The sequence below is a fragment of the Schistocerca piceifrons genome, chromosome 8 (genome assembly GCF_021461385.2).
Source record: "Schistocerca piceifrons isolate TAMUIC-IGC-003096 chromosome 8, iqSchPice1.1, whole genome shotgun sequence".
Taxonomy (NCBI): domain Eukaryota; kingdom Metazoa; phylum Arthropoda; class Insecta; order Orthoptera; family Acrididae; genus Schistocerca; species Schistocerca piceifrons.
Window position 1 is genome coordinate 335730328 of NC_060145.1, and position 26011 is coordinate 335756338.

General features: G+C 45.6%; 1 protein-coding gene across 1 annotated transcript in view; it reads right to left on the minus strand.

The window, feature by feature from the left end:
* The window catches only part of LOC124711640 (U-scoloptoxin(16)-Er12a-like), a 103239-nt gene that overhangs the window by 40652 nt on the left and 36576 nt on the right, over positions 1–26011 (minus strand). The gene's annotated exons all lie outside the window — the stretch shown is intronic.

Genomic DNA, 26011 nt, shown 5'->3' on the forward strand with positions numbered 1-26011 from the left:
TTTTGTAAAATATTATGAATACCGCCGAGAATACCAGAAAACTGGCGTCACGAAGAGGAGGGAGCAGCAATTTGCCATATTCGGTGAGACTGCCGACACATACACTCCTGGAAATGGAAAAAAGAACACATTGACACCGGTGTGTCAGACCCACCATACTTGCTCCGGACACTGCGAGAGGGCTGTACAAGCAATGATCACACGCACGGCACAGCGGACACACCAGGAACCGCGGTGTTGGCCGTCGAATGGCGCTAGCTGCGCAGCATTTGTGCACCGCCGCCGTCAGTGTCAGCCAGTTTGCCGTGGCATACGGAGCTCCATCGCAGTCTTTAACACTGGTAGCATGCCGCGACAGCGTGGACGTGAACCGTATGTGCAGTTGACGGACTTTGAGCGAGGGCGTATAGTGGGCATGCGGGAGGCCGGGTGGACGTACCGCCGAATTGCTCAACACGTGGGGCGTGAGGTCTCCACAGTACATCGATGTTGTCGCCAGTGGTCGGCGGAAGGTGCACGTGCCCGTCGACCTGGGACCGGACCGCAGCGACGCACGGATGCACGCCAAGACCGTAGGATCCTACGCAGTGCCGTAGGGGACCGCACCGCCACTTCCCAGCAAATTAGGGACTCTGTTGCTCCTGGGGTATCGGCGAGGACCATTCGCAACCGTCTCCATGAAGCTGGGCTACGGTCCCGCACACCGTTAGGCCGTCTTCCGCTCACGCCCCAACATCGTGCAGCCCGCCTCCAGTGGTGTCGCGACAGGCGTGAATGGAGGGACGAATGGAGACGTGTCGTCTTCAGCGATGAGAGTCGCTTCTGCCTTGGTGCCAATGATGGTCGTATGCGTGTTTGGCGCCGTGCAGGTGAGCGCCACAATCAGGACTGCATACGACCGAGGCACACAGGGCCAACACCTGGCATCATGGTGTGGGAAGCGATCTCCTACACTGGCCGTACACCACTGGTGATCGTCGAGGGGACACTGAATAGTGCACGGTACATCCAAACCGTCATCGAACCCATCGTTCTACCATTCCTAGACCGGCAAGGGAACTTGCTGTTCCAACAGGACAATGCACGTCCGCATGTATCCCGTGCCACCCAACGTGCTCTAGAAGGTGTAAGTCGACTACCCTGGCCAGCAAGATCTCCGGATCTGTCCCCCATTGAGCATGTTTGGGACTGGATGAAGCGTCGTCTCACGCGGTCTGCACGTCCAGCACGAACGCTGGTCCAACTGAGGCGCCAGGTGGAAATGGCATGGCAAGCCGTTCCACAGGACTACATCCAGCATCTCTACGATCGTCTCCATGGGAGAGTAGCAGCCTGCATTGCTGCGAAAGGTGGATATACACTGTACTAGTGCCGACATTGTGCATGCTCTGTTGCCTGTGTCTATGTGCCTGTGGTTCTGTCAGTGTGATCATGTGATGTATCTGACCCCAGGAATGTGTCAATAAAGTTTCCCCTTCCTGGGACAATGAATTCACGGTGTTCTTATTTCAATTTCCAGGAGTGTAGTTTTGCAGAGAAGAACATTTCGATGGACGGAGAACAATCGGTTCTGAGAGTGGAAAAGATGTAGATCAACTCTTCATTGCAGTAACGCCCCAACCCGGTGGGGGGGGGGGTTTAATAAACGTACTAGGAAGGAAATTGGAAAAACATTTGGACAACCGCACAATGGCGTTCATTAAGGAATGCCGAAAATCAAGGATATATATCTCGCCATCAGAAAACAAGTAGTGAACTGCGAGTCCAAAAATCCACTTCACTGAGATTGTCTTCGCTTGCGGGAAGTATCCCGCATCTGTAAAGAGCAGTAGGTGAATAGGTATCTGATGAGGAGATGTACGAACAATTAGAGCCAACATCTGTCGCATCATGTATCAGGCATGTCTCGCCGATCACCATACCCGGTGATGTTCGTCCGTGTCCAAAACATGTCACACACAACGGTGCGCGTGCGAGACGAATCCTGGAGGCGTGACCGGTACACTTGGTTCCCACTGACAGCAAGGTACCATGCAGGCTGGTCTCAGTGTCAAGATAAGGAACGCACACCGATCGTCAAATGTGGGGATGCTTCCCCTCAACCATATTCGGTGACCTGTGCTACTGAAGAAAGCCATAGATCGCCTTCGTGGATGTCACGCGGGCTGGTAATATCGCAGTACGGACTTAGCTCAGTTCAAAAAAAAAGTAGCGAAAGTACAAGAAGGACCGCGAGACGTCCGAAAGCTGGATAGGTGCTGAGAGGTGTGGTGCAAGGGCATCCAGCAATAGGCTAGTAAGGCACATAATACGACTGCATCACAGCACTGACAAAAAGGGCTATCGCTCTGTGACGTACATGATACAGACCTGAACCGCCCTTGCACAGCGGGAGGGTAAGGGTCTCGTGCCTTATCCCGAACAGCAAGCCGTGGCAATCATATGGACCCAATTCCGCTACGATGCGGCGGGCCACCGACAGCGGAAACTGAGCTACCCGACTCACAACCCCTGCTAACAGTTTTACTTCCGCCGGTATCTCGTCTCCTACCTTCCCAACTTTACAGAAGAGTCGTCCTTGGGTAGCTCAATCGGCAGAGAACTTGCCCGAAGAAGGCAAAGGTCCAGAGTTCAGAGTTTTAATCAGCCAGGAAGCTTCATACCAGCGCACAGTCTGCTGCAGAGTGAATATTTTGTTCTGCAAACATACCCCAGGTAGTGACTAACCCCTGTCGCCCCAATATCGTTTCTTCAAGGAGTGCTAGTCCTGCAAGTTTCTCAGGGGAACTTCTTTGAAGCTTGGAAGGTAGGAGGTGAGGAACTGGCTGTCTTAAAGCTGTGAATGCGCCTCGTACTGCCTCCAGAATTTCCGTGATATGACTGAAGTAAACCAGAAAGTGAAATGCCGTCCTTTACGTATAACAGTGGGAGCCAAGCCAGTTTCACGATTGTCAGAGTTAGCCCCTGACTGTAATACTGGAGGCAATCATTAATAGCCTGGGATTATGCGAATCTGACGTGGCTTGTTACCGAGAACTGTTTACCCAAGGATTAACGGAGGAAATCGAGAAAGTTCAAAAAAGGATAGGTCGTTTTGCATGGCGATTTTTACAAGTTGTTCGAGGTGGCAATCGTTAAAAAAAATAAGCTTTTCGTTGCAGCGAGATGTTTTCAAGAAATTTCAATCTCCATCTTCCTCCGAACGCCAAGAAATGTCGTTGCCTGCCATCTGCATAGGTAGAAGTGACCATCGTGATTAAACAAGAGGATTCAGAGCCCGCACGGAAAGATTTAGATGTTCATTTTTTTCCAGGTAGTAATCGGTAAGTGGTTTTATGTAACCTCTGCCAAACACTTAGGTATGAATTCCAGAGTGATAATGTAGACACAGAAGAGTCTTCTTAGAGTGGGTTTATAACACTGAAGACAACAGCATTGACATCGTAGAAAACGGTAATGTTGTTGAGCCCGTATAACACAGACGGCCTAACTGTGTGTGAAACTGCGTCTACAGCAAACCAAGTCGAGGTCATATGGCTGGCAGGCTCAGAGAATGTAGTTAATGCAGGTTGGGAAGTGTCATGTTTATGGCGAAGTCAAGTGGCGGGACAGTGAGAGTATCATATTCTTAACGAAATAAGAGCGGAGTGTGGTGCGCTGTGTGTGGGCAGGAGGCGCCTACGCGCCAGCCTGCGGGTCATTATGTCGCGTGTTGTGGGATCGGAGCCGTGCTCACGGCCAGCACGCAGCCACGTTTCGCATTCGCCGGCGGAGGTCGTGGGGAAATGTAGAACAGATTGGCTCTGATTGCCGCAGAGCCGGCTGCCCAATTTTCTAATGGACGGCAATGGACGGCGCCGGCTACTGTTACGGAGGTTGCGGAATTGGCCTTAAAGAGTTACGTGTGTGCTGCAGCTACGCAGTGAGCCTTTGTGGAGCCTGCTCAGTCACGCGAATACAGTGGAATGACATCGTGATGGAACTGGATTTTACTGCACGGCTTCGCACGATCACCCACGGCCGGACTTGTTTATACACTGAAGAGCCAAAGAAACTGGTACACTTGCCTAATATCGTGTAGGGCACTTGCGAGCAAGCAGAAGTGCGGCAACTCAACCTGGCATGGTTGGTTCAAATGGCTCTGAGCACTATGGGACTTAACATCTGAGGTCATCAATCCCCTAGACTTAGAACTACTTAAACCTAACTAACCTAAGGACATCTCACACATCCATGCCCGAGGCAGGATTCGAACCTGCGACCGTAGCAGCAGCGCGGTTCCGGACCGAAGCGCCTAGAACCGCTCGGCCACAAGGGCCGGCGACGTGGCATGGACTCGACTAATGTCTGAAGTAGTATTGCAGGGAAATGACACCACCAATTCTGCAGGGCTGTCCATAAATCTGTAAGAGTACGAGGGGGTGGAGATCTCTTCTGACCAAAACTTTGCAAGGCATCCGAGATATGCTCAATAATGTTCATGACTGGGGAGTTTAGCGACCAACAGAAGTGTTTAAGAAGAGTATTCCTGCAGCCATTCTCTAGCAATTGTTGATGTGTGGGTTGTCGCATTTTCCTGCTGCAATTGGCCAAGTCCGTCGCAATGCACAATGGACATGAATGGATGCAAGTGATCAGACTGGATGCTTATGTACATGTCAGCTGTCAGACTCGTATCTAGACGTATCACTCCAACTGCACACGCCCCATACCATTACAGAGCCTCCATCAGCTTCAACAGTCCCCTGCTGATATGCAGGATCCATGGATTCATGAGGTTGTCTCCATACCCGTACCCGCCCATCCGTTCTACACCGTTTGAGAGGCAACATGTTTCCAGTGATCAACAGGCCAAAGTCGGTGTTGACGGGCCCAGGCGATTCGTAAAGCTTTGTGTCGTGCAGTTATCAAGGGTACACGAGTGAGCCTTCCGCTACCAAAGCCCATATCGATGATGTTTCGTTGTATGGTTCGCACTCTGACACTTGTTGATGGTGCAAGCGTTGAAATCTGCAGAAATTTGCGGAAGGGTTGCACTTCTGTCACGTTGAACGAACCTCTTCAGTCGTCGTTGGTCCCCTTCTTGCAGGATCTTTTTCCAGACGCAGCGATGTCGGCGATTTGATGTTTTACCGAATTGCTGATATTCACGGTACACTCGCGAAATGGTCGTGATTGCTACGTTGGAGACACTATGACCTATCGCTCATTCAAACTTACTTAAATCTTGATAACCCGCCATTGTAGCAGTAGTAAGCGATCTAACAACTGCGCCAGACACTTGTCTTGTGTAGGCGTTGCCGACCGCAGCGCCGTGTTCTGCCCGTTTATATACCTCGGTATTTGAAAACGCATACCTATACCAGTTTCTTTGGCGCCTTAGTGTGATATGTAGTGATAGACGAGAAGCCCGGAAATTCCTGTTTCGAACTTCTAAGACTTGTAGAAGGGAGTGTACATAATATTTTGAATAGGAAACCATGTGCGTAAACGTACGTTTTCTGTTCTACGACGGTTTAATCAGATGATTAACTCATCCACTTCTGCTGAGGGAAGGAGGGAAGTCTGAGAGTTGCTTGTCCTGGTATGTAATAGGGTACACAGGAGGTCGTAAACAAAGTTTAATTTACGAGTCTCCTGTAGAGACAGAGGTAGATCTGCTGGCACAAGTTATGGCCGTTGCTCTAGAAATTGACGAGACACCAGGTCGAGTAGAGAGTGTGTACCACAACATGTTTCGTAGGCACAATGTCTGTAACAACACTGTGGTCCCCACATCGAGCCGCTGTTGTAATGCATCAGTACTGCTCTGTATGGACAGTATGCTCGGTTCTGTTTTGTTTTGGAATACGTTAAACACGTAATTCTTAAGTATTAATACAAACAAATGTACTTAAGTGATAAATAGACTTTTCGTTATGTTTCCTTCAGAATTTTTACCAGATAATTGTACTGTGTCACGCCGAATTCAGTTCCTCAAGTAGAAATGCATGAGTTAATGATCTTAATTGAAATCGTCGTAGAACAGAAACGGTACTTTTCCTTACATGGGTTCCTGCTCAGAATATTATGTACTCACTCCGTTCTACAAATCATAGAAGTTTGTAACGGGAATTTCCGAACACCCTGTATACCAGCCTTCCGGGTGAATCACTCTGTCTATTAGTGAAAAGGGTAACAAAATTCCTGCAGTAGTTCCTGAGATTAGTCTTCACATACAGAAAAATGTGACGGTGGACTTTATAGTATGTAAAGCTTCTGGTCAAACTTCGTGCTCTCTGCATTTTTGGCGACTATTTTACAGTTTTACCCGCCAGACATCGCTTCCTCACTGGCTGACCAGCTCGTAACCTCCACCATTACCATGAGATGTCACTCCAGACGCCAGTTCTATATGGAACACATTGCAATACGTATATTACACTCTCATTATGACTATAAATAGTAAATTATGTAGTGTGCAACGTGTACAAATATTTCTATTTGTGACAGTGGATCTTGTAGTGAAGAACATTACATCCGTATTTATGTCATTTACAGAGTAATAATTATAGCCATTACAAGTTGTATGTGTTTAGGTCGGTTAGTACCTACATTACACGTTATAAGACCAAGTTATTACTGTCTATTTTCTCCTGGTTAGGAGATCAGGTGGTGAAATGCGGACGCGTGGACACAAGACGGTTAGTCTATACTGCTACATTCTGTATATAGAAACCCTCCTTGTGAATCAATCTCTTTGTGAGCACCTACCAAAACCACTACAGTAATTCCTGAAATTAGCCACAACATAATGACAGAAAAAAGAGGTGGCAGACTTTAGTTTTTAATGCACACTGTAATTCTTCTTCTTCTTTTTCTTGTGTCATATTACGAGATACACATTTAAATTTGTTAAGGAGGCTGTTATTTTTATTTTCTTACGCTCTAGAGTCCGTTTATTCGCACCGGTATTAGGCAATCCTCTGTACCATCGTTTAGGTATTGTTTCTATTATCTTCGCCGCTGGTGGGCGGGATGGAAGCAACATCATTCCACGATGAAATTACGCGACTTTCAGGGCTGGCAGAGAAGATTAAAAGTATTAATGTGAGGAAGGGGCCGTCATCTGGAAACGACCGAGTCAAATGTTATAAACGAAAATCGTTCTGTTGCCTCTGACAGTGTACTTCTTCCACTGCAAGATCTTTTCTTTCCACATTTTGAAAGGAGTTAGTTTGGAACAAAACAAGAAAAAATTGTCTAGTCAACATGGGCTCTAAAATGCAAATCTTAAGGGCACATCTTCTGTAGAAGAAATGTGTTTAACGTTAGCAAAGATGAACAACTGCTCGTCGCTCTTAAGTTATACACTTTAGAACCCATGTTCACTGGACATTTGTTCTTACTTGGGCCCAAATTACCACCTCTGAGAATATGGAAAGCAAAGAGCCGGCAGTAGAAGAGGTTCACTGGACGACTTTCGCTTAAAACTTTCGACTAGGTCGCTTCCGAACCGGGGTCCCTTACCTCAAATTGATACACTTCCCCTTCTCCATCATTCCTGGAAGTTTGTAAGATTACCACACTGTAAGGGGTGTATTGATTTAATTTTGGAGATTGTTCAGAAGTATTTTCTTCGTATTTTGTGGTGAGGAATGCGTGGTCTCCACTGGCTGGTTACATTACCGTATGGTCCATAAATTGGCAGAAAGACCAGTTATTGTATGACTACACGATTGCACAACCATCACTGAAAGTATCTAGGGGAATCCGTACGGAGCGATTTAAAGTGGAACGAGCGTACAAAATAATCCCAGGTGAGCAGACGCAAGACTGAGGTTCATTGGAAGAATGTTCAGGACGTGTAGTCCACCCACATAAGAGGCAGCTTTCAAAACACTCATTCCACCAAGACTTGAATACTGCTTATTAGTCTGGAGTCCGTACCAGACAGGATTGAGAGAGGGAGTAGAGAAAATCCAAAGAAGAGCAACGTGTTTCGTTACAGGTTTATTTAGTAAGCGAGAAAGTGTCTTGGATATGCTCAGCTAACTCCAGTGGCAGACACTGCAAGAGAGGGAATCTGCATCGCGAGGTGGTTTACTGTTTAAGTATCGAGAGTGTACGTTCCCAGAAGAGCCAACCAATACATTGCTTCCAACTATGTGTATCCCACGAAAAGACCATGAATGTAAAATTACAGAGATTCGAGTTCACAGCACTCTTTCTTTCCGCAAAAAATTTAGCGACTGGAATAGGAGAGGGAGTAAGTGATAGTGGTACACAAAGTACCCTCCACCACACACCACGAGGTGGCTGCGGATTATACAAGATGTTCGAAAATTCCTCTTGCAAACTTCTAGGACTTTGAATTGCAATCCGTTTCAGTGCTGCAACCATTTGAAGACGTGTTGGTAACACCAGGATAAGAATGAGACACTGAAAAGCAATAGACAAGTTTTGCTATTTGAACAGAAAAATAACTGAGGATAAGAGAAGTAATGAGGATATAAAATGCACGTTGGCAGCATAAAGGAAAGCTTTATAGAAAAACAAAGAAATTTGTTAACTTCGAATGTAAGTTTAAATCCAGAATGAGATTTTCACTCTGCACCGGAGTGTGCGCTGATATGAAACTTCCTGGCAGATTAAAACTGTGTGCCCGACCGAGACTCGAACTCGGGACCTTTGCCTTTCGCGGGCAAGTGCTCTACCAACTGAGCTACCGAAGCACGACTCAGGCTCGGTACTCACAGCTTTACTTCTGCCAGTACCTCGTCTCCTACCTTCCAAACTTTACAGAAGCTCTCCTGCGAACCTTGCAGAACTAGCACTCCTGAAAAAAAGGATATTGCGGAGACATGGCTTAGCCACAGCCTGGGGGATGTTTCCAGAATGATATTTTCACTCTGCAGCGGAGTGTGCGCTGATATGAAACTTCCTGGCAGATTAAAACTGTGTGCCCGACCGAGACTCGAACTCGGGACCTTTGCCTTTCGCGGGCAAGTGCTAATTGGAAGGTAGGAGACGAGGTACTGGCAGAAGTACAGCTGTGAGTACCGGGCGTGAGTCGTGCTTCGGTAGCTCAGTTGGCAGAGCACTTGCCCGCGAAAGGCAAAGGTCCCGAGTTCGAGTCTCGGTCGGGCACACAGTTTTAATCTGCCAGGAAGTTTCGTAAATTTAAATGTTTGGAGGTCTTTTCTGAGGGTATGTGTCTACAGTGTAGCCTGATATGGAAGTGAAACGTGGAGGGGAATTGATAATGGCAAGAAAATAATAGAAATTTTAAAGATGCTATGCTACAGTAGAATGACGAAGATTCGACGCTTACATCGAGTATCTAATGAAGAAGAGCTGATTCGAATAGGCTATAAAGGACCTCAATGGCACTATTTCACTAAAAGAAGAGATACCTTGTTACGACTCATCCTAGGGCCACACAGCATATTTAATTTGTTAAGGGCTGGGGGACGGCGGAGCACGAGGGGTAAAAATTTTGGGGGAAGACTAAGGCGACACTATAGTAAGCAGTTTAATGTAGGTTGCAATAGCCGGGGAAAGGTGCGGAGACTTGTGCAGGATAGACTGCAAGTTGTATCAAACCAGTTTCCGGGTAAAAGACCACAACACAACACCACTAACAACAACAACGTATTACTCGACGACAACAATGTTGTATCTGGGAGTGAGGGCATCTCGGTTGGCTTATCGCGAGTTCTTATAGTGATATTTCGCGAGGATAAGCTGAACGACTTGACAGTACATTGAGGTGGCAAAAGTTATTGGATAGAGATATGCAGATGGCGAAAGTATCGCGTACAAAAGGCATAAAAGAGCAATGCATTGACGGAGCTGTCATTTGTACTCAGTTGATTGATGTGAAAAGGTTTCTGACGTGATTACGGCCACATGGCGGGAATAACAGAGTTCAAACGCAGAATAGTAGTTGAAGCTAGATCCACGGAACATTCCATTTAGGAAAGTGTTATGAAATTCAGTATTCCGAGTTCCACAGTTACCACGGACAAGACAGTGGCCGGACCTTCACTTAACGACCGAGGTCAGTGGCGTCTGCGTGGAGTTATCAGTGGTAACAGACAAGCAAGAAAGCGTGAAATAACCGCCGAAATCAATGTAGGATGTACGACGAACGTATCCGATAGGACAGTGTGGCGTAATCTGGCGCTTATGGGTGATGGCAGCAGACGACCTTCGCTAGTGCCTTTGCTAACAGCACGACATCGTCAGCAGCGTCTCTTCTTGCCTCGTGACTATATAGCTTGGACCCTAGATGATTGGAAAATCATGGACTTGTCACATGAGTCCCGATTACAGCTGATAAGAGCTGATGGTAGGGTTCGGGTGTGTAGCAGACCGAAGCAAAGGACCCAGGTTATCAGCAAGGCACTGCGCAAGCTGGTGGTGCCTCCATAACGGCGTGGGTCCAACTTAGCCGATCAATGACTGGAAATGGGTATGTTTGGTTACTTGGAGACCATTCGCAACCATTCATGGACTTCATGTTTCCATCCGATTGTAGAATGCGCCATGACAATGCACCATGTCACTGGGTCACAATTGTTCGCGATTGGTTTGAAGAACATTTAAGACAATTCGAGCGAATGGTTTGGCCACCCAGGTCGCCTGACACGAATCCCATCGAACATTTGTGGGACATAATCTAGAGGTCAGATCTTGCCCAAAATCCTGCACCTGCAACACTTTCGCGATTAAAGACGGCTATAGAGCTCAATGTTTTTGCAGGGGACTTCCATCGACTTGTTGCGTCCATACCACGTCGAGTTGCTGCGCTGTGACGGGCGAGAGGAGGTCAGACACGATATTATGAGATATCCCATGACTTTCATCACATCAGTGTATATGCACAACTTTACTGAAGGCGTTCACAATGCGTTTTCCTTAGTCACTACTGTACTTCTTTACCGAAACATCTCACGCTTCCAACAACGGCCGCAGGAGGCCAATTGCCATAAGATCGTGATCGAGTAGTATGAGCCGTCTTAACTGTAATAGTTTAGTGCAGGATGGAGTGATAAGGCGTTTGAAATATGCTGTGGTGTGTTGTCGATGTGAAACAGGGCAGAAGATAAAAAAAACCAGTAAATAAACGTTAGTCTTAGAATTCCGAGATGGCGTCGCAACTTATACAGCTAGCACTAACAATTTCGATACTGAAATGAAAAAACAACAAAGAGGTATAGAAACAGACATCATTTTGCAACGGGCTACAAGAACCTTACTGTTGTACTGTTTGCAAATGATATACATATGACAGGAAGATCAAAACATGAAGTTCAAGAGAAGATACGTAGTTAATGCATTTCATTATTTACACTTAATGCCAAAGAATACCTTGTCAATGTGAATCGCTACTGAGGAAATTTAGAGAACCAGCATTTGAGGCTGACTGCAAGCCGGCCGACGTGGCCGTGCGGTTAAAGGCGCTGCAGTCTGGAACCGCAAGACCGCTACGGTCGCAGGTTCGAATCCTGCCTCGGGCATGGATGTTTGTAATGTCCTTAGGTTAGTTATGTTTAACTAGTTCTAAGTTCTAGGGGACTAATGACCTCAGCAGTTGAGTCCCATAGTGCTCAGAGCCATTTGAACCATTTGAGCTGACTGCAATACAATTTTACTGCCGCCAACTTATATTTCGCTGAAAGACTACAAAGATAAGATAAGAGAGATTAGGGCTCGTACAGAGGCATATAGGCAGTCATTTTTCCCTCGTTCTGTTTGGGAGTAGAACAGGGCGAGAAGATGCTAGTTGTAGTACGAGGTACACTCCGCCACGCATCGTATGGTGGACTGCGGAGTATGTATGTAGATGTAGATGAAAACACGAATACAACAAAAGTGTTATTAATACACAATCATTGCAAAAATTTTGGAGCTTATACATCAAGATTTCCACTAGGAAAACTTGTAAACAGTCACAGTAACCCTATACTAAAATTGAAAAATTAAGGAGCTTCCTGAGAAAAATGTAGTAAATTTTGTGTTTCAAAGTAATAAGAGAAACACCACTGAAATTAGATACGTACCTGCTACGCTATTACATTTGTGTGTAGGTTCTATCATCAGTCCTCTGAGGATCAGACATAATCGAGAGACATAAATGGTTATTCAGATACGGACTGCAGGTACTGAAACCAATTGTAACTGCCTACAATAACCGCAGCGCATACCTGAAAACAGGACACAGTAATAGTACCAACTAATAGAACGGCGAAGACAAGAACGTCTCTGGAAAATATGGACGAAGATCTGAGGTGCTGGAACAAGTCAGGAGGCTAAATCTTGATGATGAAGAAAGAGCAGAAGGAAAGGAAGAAAGGTGGCCTAAACGTGCCTTAGACGTGTACATAACCAGTAAATTCGTCTATAGAAAATACTTTATCTACGCGTTGCCTTCCATTTCCATTTGCAACGTAAATTCTACGTGTTCAGTGGATGTGTCAGAGTTCAAAAGTTTATCACCAATGCTACAGTCAAATACTACATTACTGGCCATTAAAATTGCTACACCAAGAAGAAATGCAGAAATGCAGATGATAAACGGGTATTCATTGGACAAATATATTACACTAGAACTGACATGTGAATACATTTTGCCGGCCGAAGTGGCCGCGCGGTTCTGGCGCTGCAGTCTGGAACCGCGAGACCGCTACGGTCGCAGGTTCGAATCCTGTCTCGGTCATGGATGTGTGTGATGTCTTTAGGTTAGTTAGGTTTAACTAGTTCTAAGTTCTAGGGGACTAATGACCTCAACAGTTGAGTCCCATAGTGCTCAGAGCCATTTGAACCATTTTTTGAATACATTTTCACGCAATTTGGGTGCATAGATCCTGAGAAATCAGTACCCAGAACAACCACCTCTGGCCGTAATAACGGCCTTGATACGCCTGGGCATTGAGTCAAACAGAGCTTGGGTGGAGTGTACAGGTACAGCTGCCCGTGCAGCTTCAACACGATCCCACAGTTCATCAAGAGTAATGACTGACGTATTGTGACGAGTCAGTTGCTCGGCCACAATTGACAAGCCGTTTTCAATTGGTGAGAGATCTGGAGAATGTGCTGGTCAGGACAACGGTCGAACATTTTCTGTATCCAGAAAGGCCCGTACAGGACCTGCAACATGTGGTCGTGCAATATCCTGCTGAAATGTAGGGTTTCGCAGGGATCGAATGAAGGGTAGAGCCACGAGTCGTAACACATCTGAAATGTAACGTCCACTGTTCAAAGTGCCGTCAATGCGAACAAGAGGTGACCGAGACGTGTAACCAATGGCACCCCATATCATCACGCCGGGTGATACGCCAGTATGGCGATGACGAATACACGCTTCCAATATGCGTTCACCGGGATGTCGCCAAACACAGATGCGACCATCATGATGCTGTAAACAGAACCTGGATTCATCCGAAAAAATGACGTTTTGCCACTCGTGCACCCAGGTTCGTCGTTGAGTATACCATCGCAGGCGCTCCTGTCTGTGATGCAGCGTCAAGGGTAATCGCAGCCATGGTCTCCGAACTGAAGTCCATGCTGCTGCAAACTTCGTCGAACTGTTCGTGCAGATGGTTGTTGTCTTGCAAACGTCCCCATATGCTGACTCAGGGATCGAGACGTGGCTGCACGATCCGTTACAGCCGTGCGGATAAGATGCCTGTCATCTCGACTACTAGTGATACGAGGCCGTTGGGATCCAGCAAGGCGTTCCGTATTACCCTCCAGAACCCACCGATTCCATATTTTGCTAACAGTCATTGGATCTCGACCAATGCGAGCAGCAATGTCGCGATACGATAAACCGCAATCGCGATAGGCTACAATCCGACCTTTATCAAAGTCGGAAACGTGATGGTACGCATTTCTCCTCCTTACACGAGGCATCACAACAACGTTTCACCAGGCAACGCCGGTCAACTGCTGTTTGTGTATGAGAAATCGGTTGGAAACTTTCCTCATGTTAGCACGTTTTAGGTGTGGCCGCCGGCGTCAACCTTGTGTGAATTCTCTGAAAAGCTAATCATTTGCATATCACAGCATATTCTTCCTGTCGGTTAAATTTCGGATCTGTAGCACGTCATCTTCGTGGTGTAGCAATTTTAATGGCCAGTAGTGTAATACCGGGCCACTTCGGCGCCTCTACTAACAACGTTCCACTACTATACCTAGTCGCGAAGCACAAAGTGTTTAAGGTACCCTCAGTGTTATTATTTAGAGTAACATTCAGAGCTCTTCGAGCTGCAGCCGTAAAAAGAAAAAGGAAGGCCACCGCTGTTCGACGACTGGCGCTGTCGTATAATTGTCAGTAGGGTTATAAACGAGTGAGCCAAGGTTTCTCGAAAAGAGAGAGTTGAGAAGTGCATCGTCCTATAGCACATTTCGTCACAGCTAAGTAAGTACTGAATCGCGCGAATGATGAGCAAAATCGGCGTCTCTGTTATTCCCCGGTAACGGCCTCTGCCTGTCCGCCAGGCGCCGTTTGACCTCTGCGAGGCGATGATCCCGGGCGGCTGGGCTGGTGGCTCGGCAGACACCGGCGGTCCCTGATAAGATGCCACGGCTGACCTCTAGGGCCAGCGGCGCCCGGAATCTCTAAGCAGGGGGCAGGCTGTGCCGCGCCTGTCTCGTTAAGAAGCTTCGCGAAGCGTCTGATGGAGCCGGCCCGTCTTGGCGTTCCGTAATTGCCGTGGCTGAGGCCACGAGGCACGGAGCACAAGCTTGAATAGGACAATGATGATATTTATTTAACACTGAGTGCCAGTCGCATTCTTAAACCTGCTTTCCCCAAAGCCCAACCTGTTATCTCTGTCTGCTCCATTCAACGCCGGACACTTCCACTACAGTTTGACTCTGGTCAAACTTAAAAAAGCTGAAGCACAGGGTGTCCTTATAATTAAGATGACTTTTTTTATTTTTATTTTTACAAATCTGCTAGGGAACCTATGAAGTTTCTGTACAGCTCTCATTCACATTTTCGCCACAAGGAGCGCTGTGTGAGTTACACCATAAATATGGCTCCCCCCCCCCCCCCCAGGAGGTATCTCAGTGTGTTGTGTGGCTAGCTGAGAGCACCCCCGATTACTGTGCAGCGGGAGTTTCTGTCCCATTATGGAAAGAAATTACCTGATGTCAAGCTAGTCAAAACATGGATGGAAACTTTTTTAGCAACGGTGTCGGTCCAAAAACGGATAAGCAGCGGCAGACCATGTTTCGGAGGAGACTGTGCAGGGACTTCAAAGTGCTTTCACAAGGTCGCCACAGATATCGACTGGACAAGGTTCGCGGGAACTTGAAGTGCCAAAGAGTACAGTGCGTAAAGTATTTCGCAAACGTAGAAACCACCCCTAGGAGCCAACCAAACAAACTGCAGTAGCAGCATTCTTATTTCTATCTCTTTTCCTTTTTTTTTCTTTTTGTGTTTTATTTGCCACCACATATTTTCATTTGTTTTGGTGCTTAACCTTATCCGGCACACAGCTGTTTGAAACTCACGGGCGTCAGTTGCATGCCCTTCTCCATCATTCGCTTGCGTATACAACCAAAGCGACATAGGCTACATACTGTTGCGTTTACCTTACCATAGGTCATGTTTCTGAAACCACACGTGGATTTCCACATACGCATTGACTTAGGGGGCCCACTCCTTCCGCCAGTAGGTTTCCGATACGTCTTGACGGCAACCAACTTGTACACTAGTTGGGCTGATGCTACACCAGTTAACGGACATTTCGACGGAAACAACAGTCAAGACTTCTTACTACATGGAACTTCTCTCTCGTATTTTACAAGTGTGTTCTCAAATAAAGGACTGTACAAATGAACTCGCACCAGAGACACAGCAGTTGTCTACAATAGCTACAAAATGCACTGCAGCTAGCGGATTTTTTGAACCCCTTTTGTGAGGAAATGTACAGAATTGAACAAAACATTAGATCACAATTTTGCATTAACTAACATATGGATTTTTACGTTCCTCATTGTCTTCATTACTTTCCTTGGAAACTGTTACGAACTGGACATATGTTCGTAAGACTGTTTTTGTTCAGGATCACTAATACCGTTATCCATCAAAGCATGTGCCTTTCTTTCTGACTCTCCCTGTATTTTTGGCCTTTCGTTAGTAATTGCGCTCAGGTTGCGATGTATACTCCACAGCCAGCTATGTTCGCTCTTCCTAATCACTAGTCAAGTAAAGCAGAATATACCCTAACAAGCGTGAGGAGGTTTTTTTTTTTTGGTTATGGATAATACTTTTGGTCTCGTTGTAGCACCGATGTTACTGAGATATGCTGTCTTGCAATCGCAGATTGTTCGTAGCGTTGTGGTGGTTGTTGTATGGGTAACGTTGCTAAGATGCAAAAAGGCTGAGACAAGTGAACACTGAAAGTGGAGAGGTGTCTGGAGTTTGACGTGGTGGCATTACTTACAATTATCTGATTTCACAGAATTACTCCTGGTGCACAAATAACTTTGGAAAACTTTGTTTATGTTCACCAGTTGTGCAGCGCTACACGCAGTTCACGATAGGAAGCAACTCCCACTGATTTCCAGGAGATTAACAAACCAGAGTGTGTGACTTTAGCTTATGGTCAAAGACATTGCATTAGAGCAGAGATTTTCTTTGATCATTAGTATTTTCAAAAATAGTACATTGATCTTGCTGTTGTTGCCGAATCTTACCATTGTGTCTTTTCACCCTGAATGTTAATCCCACTCGTGAACTTTTCTTTATTTTCGACAATGCTTCTTCGCAGTACAAGTAGAACAGAAGAGGAGAAAGACTAGTGAACTTCCAGTGCATGTCATCATTCCTCAATACCCTACTAACACGTTTCTTACACATTGATTCCTCCTGTCGAGCCTCAAACTTCAGCATACTCTTCATCACCACTAAATTATGACCTGAGTCTGTATCTGCTCCTGCGTACACCTTACAATCCAATATCTGATTTCGGAATCTTTGCCTCACTAAGAAGTAATCCAGCTGTGATATTCCCCTGTCTCGAGGTTATTTGCAATTGTATCTTCTCTGCTTGTGATTCTTGAACAGTATATCTACTAATACTAATAAGGGAAAAATATCAGCGGTCCTAATAGAGCTCCTTCAGGGACACCTCATGTCCCTCCATTGAGTCTCTTGCATTCATGATTCATTGTTGGCGCTCTGTGAGCTACGATTCAAACAAATTGTTAGTCCCGACACCACTTCCAGTACATGAAATTAACTATGACAGCGTAATTTAACTTATCATCATAACAGGCAAGCGTCAGCAACGACAGTATAAATCAGTATACACACCGCAGGAACTGTGGAACAGACCGCACCGCCTAGTGGTATATGATGCTAATGAACGCAATGAGCCTAAGTGCCTGCTAGGTTAGCAAGTTGGCGGGCCCTGGCTACCGTTGCTATATACTTCTGGGAAGCTTGTCGAAGGAAACATGCTCAGCGCCAAAGAAGCTATGGGACTGACTTACCTGTCCTTTTGTTTATCATTTTTTCTCTTGTCGCCCCAAATTGCGAAAAAGACAAAAATTATCACACAAATATTGTTCGCGATTGTTTCCCAGTACCTTCGTATCTGCTAAACCTTGTTCAGCACTGAGTCACTCTATCTTTAGGGTCTTGATGCTTTCTTCGTTGGTAGAATGCAGGCCGTGGAGCATATGAACTGAATAAACTGATCCGTAAGTATATTGTGATGTGCTGTTCAGTATACCGTAAGTATTTATTTGTTGCAGGTACTGATTTCCTGTAGCAAGGATGATAAACTGAATACATACCTCTGACAACCACGTGGCCTGTCAGCAGCATGCGAGGACTTTAGACAATGCAGATTTCGCTCCCAGCTATACACTGAGGTGACGAAAGTCATTGGATATCGGTATGGACACGTACAGATGGTTGTAGTATAGTGTACGTAATATATAAAAAGGCAGTGTATTGACGGAACTGTCATTTGTACTCCGGTAATTCATGTAAAAATGTTTTCAACGTGATTATGACCACACGACGGGAATTAACAGACTTTGAACATGGAATGGTAGTCGGAGCTAGAAGCATGGGACATTCTAGTTCGGAGTTCTTTAGGGATTCAGTATTTCGAGAACACAGTGTCGCGACGTTAACTCTCACCTCGGACAAGACAGGGGCCAACGGCTTTAATTTAACGACCGAGAGCAGCGAGGTTTGCGTAGAGTTGGTAGTGTTAAGAGACAAGCCATACTGCCCGAAATAAACGCAACAATCAATATGAGACGTACGACGGACGTATGCGTTAGGAAAGTGCGACGAAATATGGCAGCAGACGACCGACGCGAGTGCCTTTACTAACAGCACGACATGGCCTGCAGCGCCTCTCCTGGGCTCGTACTCATATCGGTTGGACCTTAGACTGGAAAACCGTGGCCTGGTCACATGAATCCCGGTTTCATTTGGGAAGAGCTGATGGTAAGGTTGGAGTGTGGCGCAGATCCCACGAAGCCATGGACCCAGGTTGTGAACAAGACACTGTGCAAGCTGGTGGTGGCTCCATAATGTTGTGGGCTGTGTTTACATGGAATGGACTGGGTCCTTTGGTTCAACTGAACCGATCATTGACTAGAAATGATTATTTTCGGCTACTTAGAGACCGTTCGCAGCCATTCATATACGTCATGTTGAATCTTTATGGATGATAATGCGCCATGTCACCGGGCCACAATAATTCGCGGCTGATTTGAAGAACATTCAGGACAATTCGAGGGAATGATTTGGCCTCCCAAATAACTCGACGTGAATCCCATCGAATATTTATGGAACGTAATGGAGAGGTCAGTTCGTGCACAAAATCCTGCACCGGCAACACTTCTGCAATTATGGACGGCTTTAGAGACAGCATGGCTCAATATTTGTGCAGGGGACTTCCAGCGACGTGTTGAGTCCACGCCACGTCGAGTTGCTGCAGTACGCTGGATACAAGGATGCCAGACACTATATCAGGAGGTGTCTTTGCCTTTTGTCAGCTTATTGTAGGTGTACAGTTTTCTAATACTGTTCACTTGTGTATTGCAACGTACAGTATCTGTGACAATGTTCAAATCAGTCACATGTCTCTACACTAATACGTATACTGTACTTCGCAAGCCACGTTATGGAGTGTTGCGGAAGGTACCTTTGGTACCACCATCAGTCCCGCCGCCCCCTCACTTTCTTGTTCCATTCGCGGATGGTTCAAAATCAAATGTCTCTATGGGGCGGGTTGCGTCACCTACTCGCTAGGCGCTCAGCGGGCAAAGCGGCACTATGTTTTCGATTTTTTTTTTCAAACTGTTTCATCCTTGAGCCCCCGGTTCGCGATGTACGCTCCCCGCTTACAGAGGTCAGGGATCACACATCTACATCTACATCTACATCTACATGATTACTCTGCAATTCACATTTAAGTGCTTGGCAGAGGGTTCATCGAACCACAATCATACTATCTCTCTACCATTCCACTCCCGAAGAGCGCCTCGGGAAAAACGAACACCTAAACCTTTCTGTTCGAGCTCTGATTTCTCTTATTTTATTTTTATGATCATTCTTACCTGTGTAGGTTGGGCTCAACAAAATATTTTCGCATTCGGAAGAGAAAGTTGGTGACTAAAATTTCGTAAATAGATCTCGCCGCGACGAAAAACGTCTTTGCTTTAATGACTTCCATACCAACTCGCGTATCATATCTGCCACACTCTCTCCCCTGCTATGTGATAATACAAAACGAGCTGCCCTTTTTTGCACCCTTTCGATGTCCTCCGTCAATCCCGCCTGGTAAGGATCCCACACCGCGCAGGAATATTCTAACACAGGACGAACGAGTGTAGTGTAAGCTGTCTCGTTAGTGGACTTGTTGCATCTCCAAAGTGTCATGCCAATGAAACGCAACCTTTGGTTCGCCTTCCCTACAATATTAACAACTGAAGTTGTTCGTAATTTTAACACCTAGGTACTTAGTTGAATTGACAGCCTTGAGAATTGTACTATTTATCGAGTAATCGAATTCCAACGGATTTCTTTTGGAACTCATGTGGATCACCTCACAAGTTTCGTTATTTAGCGTCAACTGCCACCTGCCACACCATACAGTAATCTTTTCTAAATCGCTTTGCAACTGATACTGGTCTTCGGATGACCTTACTAGACGGTAAATTACAGCATCATCTGCGAACAACCTCAGAGAACTGCTCAGATTGTCACCCAGGTCATGTATATAGATCAGGAACAGTAGAAGTCCCAGGACGCTTCCCTGGGGAACACCTGATATCACTTCACCTACATAATAATTATAGTACAAAGTAATATTTCCAGTTACAGTTGCATTTTGTGAAAGTACACCAAGTCCTTTCATCCATAGATGAATTTTTTCATCATTAATAATTTTTCTACAGGAGCGTGTATACAAAGTAAATGGCATATTACTATACACATAACTAGGTCTACTTTGCGTCTTCAGGTCGATATCACAATGCCAGGTCTTGTAGCCGATAACATCTCGATAAGCGAATGATTCGAGTCCAGGTAGGGAAGCGTTCTCACAACGAACGATGGCTAGGGTAAACCAACCATTACCTGAATTTCCGGTAGAGACATCGAAAGTTCATCTGAGGTCATCAGTCCCCTACTCTTAGAACTACTTAAACCTAACTAACCTAAGGACATCACACACACCCATGCCCGAGGCAGGATTCGAACCTGCGACTGTAGCCGCAGGCGGTTCCCGACTGAAGCGCCTAGAATCACTCGGCCACAACGTCCGGCTCGCGGGTGGTGCGCGGGGAGAACGGCTGTTGGAAAATCCGAGTTTGAGCTCGAATTGGAGCTCGAATTTATCTTGTCTTTACGGTATTTTCACGAAATAAGTTTAGGAGGAAGCAATGTACTGGTTGTCTCTTCTAGGAAAGTACGCTCTCGGATTCGCAACGCTTCTCTTCCAGCGCCTGCCACTGGACTTGAGTGAGCAACTCAACGCTTCTGTGCTCACTACACGAACCTGTGACGGAACACGCTGAACGTCTTTGCATCTTCTCTATTGCATCTGTCGGTTCTAAGTGGTAAGGGACCTAGAATCACGAGCAATTCTCTGGTATCAGTTACCGAGGGTTTTGTGAGTTACTTTCTTCGTAGCTACACTAAAATTCCTGACCACTGTATCGATGAATCTCAGTGTAGCACCAGTCCTAGCAGCGATTAGCTTTGTTGATCTGTTCCATTTTAAATCTTTTAGTGCGCATGCTCCTGGATATTTTAAAGTGGCGACTGCTTTCAATGACTGTTGGGCAGTTGCCTAATAATACATAACGAGTCTTTACTCACTTTTATGAGCAATATGTTTCATTTTATATATGCTGAGCGTCAACTGCAAACTATGCACCAAGCGTGACTCGTTGCACGTCATCGTTATCTAGCAGGAGATTTATAACCAACGATATCATGGAGCAACAGGTCTATAAATAAAACGGGTTAGCTTTATATATCGATATATGCTCTCTATAACGCTTCACATGATTAATATTTTCTGAGGCCAGTTGTGGGTGAGGTACTGTTCTTTCTACTTGAACTGGTAACAAGGCTGCATTAAGTCCTTACTCATAAATTCATGAACAAGGTAGCCTTAAAATCGCCGTCCGCCTGTAGTACCAGCATTGTCCCTCTCTGTACTTGCTCATCCCTACGATTTTCTAGAGCCAGGGACGTTCACATCATCTGTTACTTTTAACCTGAGTCGAAATTACGCCCTCAGATATCAGTTTGCTGCTCCGTCTTTTGTATACACCATTCCAAAGCCTCGTTGCCTATGATAACATCACGAGGCGATTTGAAAATGTACGTTACACATTATCATGCAATCCAAGTAACTTTTATTGAATGCTCCACTACCCATCAAAGTGGCAGATACATGACACCATTTAAAGAAGTACGTTCTACCAATCACTCAGTCCCTCGATGATAGTAATCTGCTTCTTGGTCACTGAGCCATTCTAGATCCGCTGTGTGAACGTCCTCATCGTTTGAAAATCTGATACTGCTGCAAATGAATTCGATTGCCCTGACGCTATCATCTGTGGCCGATGTCGTTGGTCCTCCTTCCCCAATCAGAGTCACCTTCCTCGGTGCGCCTTTCGTCCAATTTTCGTTATTATTTCACTATGGCTGTAAGCGAAATATCATTTGGTCTATATACTGCCAGGATTTGATGCTGGATTTGTGTTCAGTTTAGACATTTTGTCCACAGGAATCGTAGTATACCGCGTACTTCAACTTTGGGATACGTTTCATTTCTCTCCCACGCTGCGATGCACCTGTTTCTCGTGCCACGCCATAATTTGTCTGCTGGAAACCCGGAACATGTACTCTCTTCTGACAATGCGACACTCTTGTTGTGCAATGGTCTGACAATCGGACGACACTTTGAACTAACTTGTTGAAGTCCTATCATACATATTGTAAACACTCCTTGGGGTACGCCGGAAGTTACTTTTATGTCTGAAGATTTCCCTTCTTTAAGGCTACGCTGTGATCTGTTTTCCAGGACCTCTTCAGTCACAAAGTTGGTCTGGTTCTACATGCTCGTACTTTGTTCGTTAGGTGACTCTGGGGAACAGTATTATCGCCTTCTGAAAGTCAAGGAACACGATATCAACCTGGGTGCCGGTATCTTCCGCTCCCTTGGTCTCTGTGGACAACAGAGCAAAGTGCGTTCGCAGACCGTTGTTTGAAGAAACCGTGCTGATTCCCAGATAACCGGTTTTTTGGTGTCCTTAAAGGCCATACATAGTACAAGAACATAAGTCGTGTCCAGATGTATGTCAGAAACGTTAGCTTATAGTTCTGTGTGTCTGTTCTATGGCCTTTATAAAACTAGGAATGACCTGCACATTTTTGCAATCACTTCGAACCCTTCGTTACTTCAGCGACCTACAGTGACGGCTGCTAGAGGACGTGCAATTACTTTTGCATACTCAGAATATAATCGTACACATGTACCATCAAGACTAGTTGCCAAAATAATTTCAGCAAACTATCTCGCCGCCAGTTACTTAGATAACTGTCGTTTGGCGTATCTCAGTGTGACTCAACGAAACACTATTCCGAAAAGGAATTTAGTATTTCGGCTTTCTCTGTCATTCTTCGTCTCGATGTTACTATGCTGACAGATTATGGTCGGCACAGACGTCTTTGATCCGTTTAATAATTCCAATTAATATCAAAACTTCCGAAGGTTTTCTGGTTTATAGAGACGACGAATAGAGACGAATGTTTTCTGGTGTTGTACGTTTTTCCAGAGTGGGTATTATACAGGGAGTTTCAGAAGTGATAGTCAATAATTCACACATGGGAAGTACAGGCAAAAGTAGCTAAAAGGCTCCAATAGACACGTGCCCACAAATCAGTTGTTGTCGAGGTACATTTTCTGTCGCGGCGCATCAGTGTCAAGGAACATATGATATTTCTAAACGTCAAAGTAGGTGTTGGAAATATTGTCCATGCGTCTGAATGCAACATTGAAAGCGTCTCTGAAATGAGCTGTGAATCCTCTCAGGCAGTCCTGGGGAATTCTGTAAATGCTGGAAGGCTGCTTCGATCCGCAAGCCTAATTCCTCAAGAGAGTTGACCTTGGTATCGTAGACCAGGATTTTGACATGACCCAACAAAAAGATATCCATGGGATTTAAATCCGGAGACTTTGGAGGCCATGGCACAGGCCCTCCTCTGCCTATCCAATGTTGACCATAGGTCCGTGTTAGAAACCGGCGCACTCGTAAATGAAAATGTGCTGGAGCACCGTCATGCATTAACCACATGTTCAGGCGTTGGTTCAGTGGGACATCATCATGTGCATCTGGCAGTCCGCAGAAACCGCATGTACCGTTGTCCGGTTAGTCTCTGTGGTAGGAAGTGTGGTCCAGTCATGGGATCTCTGAGCAGTCCTGCCCAGAAGTTCACCTAATAACGCTGCTGATGTGATACGTGTGTTGCATTAGGACTGACATCGGTTCGAATGTGACAGTTATGACACTTAAAAATACTGTCATGTGTAAACCCAGGCCGGCTGGTGTGGCCGAGGGGTTCTAGGCGCTACAGTCTGGAACCGCGCGACCGCTACGGTCGTAGGTTCGAATCCTGCCTCGGGCATGGATGGGTGTGATGTCCTTAGGTTAGTTAGGTTTAAGTAGTTCTAAGTTCTAGGGAACTGATGACCTCAGAAGTTAAGTCCCATAGTGCTGAGAGCCATTTTGTAAATCCAGCCTCACCTGTGAACAGAATACTGTTTACGAACAGGGGATTCAGGGTACACTGTTGCTGCACCCTTCGGCGGAAATTCTCTCTAGGAGGGAAGTCTGTATTGTTGAGGGCTTGCACCCGCTGGAGATAAGAGTATTTGCCGACGTAAAATCCGCCAAACACTGCTGTGACTCAGGATACGCTCTTGGGAAGCAACCCTTCTTGTTGAAGCATACAGATTATCGTGTACAATGCGTAACTCCCTTTCCTCAACATCGGATTTTATGGATCTAGATCGACCTCCTCGTATATGGTGTACGAAACTGTCCTGGTTTCTCTCAGGTGCTGATGTAACCGGCTAAGTACACGCCTGCCGGACTGCCTGCAGATAGGAAAAGGTTCTTCATGCAATCGTGCAGCCTCAAGGGCACTGCTATTCGCTTTGTCATGTATGAAGTGCATGTCAGTGTGCTTTTCATTGGTCTAGCCTCTGCCCATGGTGCCTTCACGTTCGTAACTGACTGTGAGGCCGTTTCGGCACAGTGCACGGAGGGGAAAAAGGAAGTAGTTGCGCATGCGTAAACAAACAGATACTCGATCCCAAACCTTGAGATACCAACGTAAATACTGCGGTATCCAGGGGCGTTTACACTTCGTTCCCAACTCGAATTAACCCTAGGACGCCTAAGAGGCAGGGGGGGGGGGGGGAGGGTTCGTTGAACCCACAATTTTTTTTATGTCCCCTGCTTTTGCCCAAGTAACTTTCATACTAGGTATTCCCTTTGAGTTATTGTTTGTTGGCTATTTTATGAAACGTTAGTGTCAATATATTTTATACAAAATTCCTGCTTTGAAAAAAAAAAAATAAACTTATTATGGGTCCAACACCCCACCCCCCCCTTAGGCTTCCATGATATAGAAAATTTCCTTTAGTAGGATTTCGTATTTTTCATCTCTACAACAATCCAAGTTAGTTTCTTGTTGGTTGGTATTCTTGATATTCACAACACTCGGTTTACTTTCAGAGGAAGTGATTGTTGATGTCAGTCAGCTGTTATTCATCTTGTAAACTTGCAGTGAGTTAGTGCAGTTCCCAACAAGTAGGCGTCCAGTAACTTTGGTGTCCTACACAGCAAAAACGAAACCAAGTAAAAACTTACTGATGTTATCAATAAGATTAAGGCACCAAGATTAAGGCACTGTTGGAGGAGAGAAGAATAAAACCGAGATAAATGCATATTATAATTCCACTAAAGGTGGAATTGATACCATTGATCAAACGGCGCGTATGTACACCTGCAAGAGGGGAACAAAGAGATGGCCTCTATCTGTATTTTACTCTCTCATCGACATTTGTGCTATCAATGCAACCACCATATTCATCCAGCAACATCCAAGATTGAATGAAAAGAAACACATCAAACAGAAACTTTATCTTCTGCAAGCTGGGATGGATCTAGTGAAATTGCAGGTAGAAGAAAGAAGTGCCAATGCAAGAGGGTTATCTAACCAAATTGTTCAATCAATGGAGACTATTCTACAAAAGAAAATGAAAGAAGTGACAACAGAAGCACGTCAGCCTCCTGCAGGGAAAGGTCGGTGCCATATTTATGTAAGAAAAGCTAAAACGAAGAAGCAGAAGTACGACAATCTAAGTAAACCAAAACAGTATTGTGGACAGTGTCATAAACATGTGTGTAACACACATTCAGAAAAAAATTGTGAAGTGTGTCTCTTGCCTTGAAGTTGAGG